Genomic DNA, 1,007 nt, shown 5'->3' on the forward strand with positions numbered 1-1,007 from the left:
GGCTTGCCAGGTCATAAATGCTGCATTTCACAAATTTTCGCCTTTGTAACTGCAAGTACAGTCCAGTCAAAAATATGGTTTTTAATACAAACTTCATGTACTTGAACTCTATTCCACATTGAAGCAACAGTCCAGCCTGAAATTTATTTTGTAATACTAAACATTATGCAGCCGAAATTTTAGATTATATCAAAGAATTGTTTCTAAAATGACAAAAGTATGACCTTATTTCAAAATTATGCCAAAATATGCTGTAAAACCAATAAAATTCTAAAATATGCATTTATATGCACAATAAAAACGACATAATTTCAATAAGAATGACTGGAAACATGCATAATTACATTTAAAAATAGGAATAAACCCTAGGAAAAAAAAATATGTCATAGAAATCCGGGCCCTAATTATGATAATTACATTACCTATCTTAATGGCTAATTTAACTGTATTAAGAAAGTTTTCTGTTCAAGAAAATGAAATAAAGGCACTGAAAGCAGCATTCTTTCTTTACTTCATTTGCTTTTAAACCTTCAGATGGAACATCAACTGTTTTACAACTGTATTTAATTTATTCTTAATATCTACTTCGGTCTTACATAAGCTGACCTAACTCTGGTATATATGGGTAAAAAGATTCTGGCAAGAAGAGTGTAAATAATCCTTTGAATTAAAATATGCTTATGATATACATTTGAACCAATTTTCAAGTACCTACTGGGCTTCTTGAATGGGACACTGTGAAGTTGAGAGGAACCTGATGTCTCAATCTTCTGGGTAGATGAGTGCCTATATTCTTGAAGGTGAAGGCATATCTGAAATTGCATGAGACAAATTTATGAAATTTATAAGTAATGAAGTCATCAAATCTGAATGTGAAGAAAGCAGTCTTCTGGGATTTGGCACCGTGTATATGTGGTGTTAACCGACGTTTCGGAGGAACGTATCGCCCCCATCTTCAGGGTTGAAGAAAAAGTATAAGTAAATCTGCAAGCGACAACACCGTGAGA

The sequence above is a fragment of the Cryptotermes secundus genome, unplaced genomic scaffold (assembly GCF_002891405.2).
Source record: "Cryptotermes secundus unplaced genomic scaffold, Csec_1.0 scaffold1439, whole genome shotgun sequence".
Classification (NCBI taxonomy): Eukaryota; Metazoa; Arthropoda; class Insecta; order Blattodea; family Kalotermitidae; genus Cryptotermes; species Cryptotermes secundus.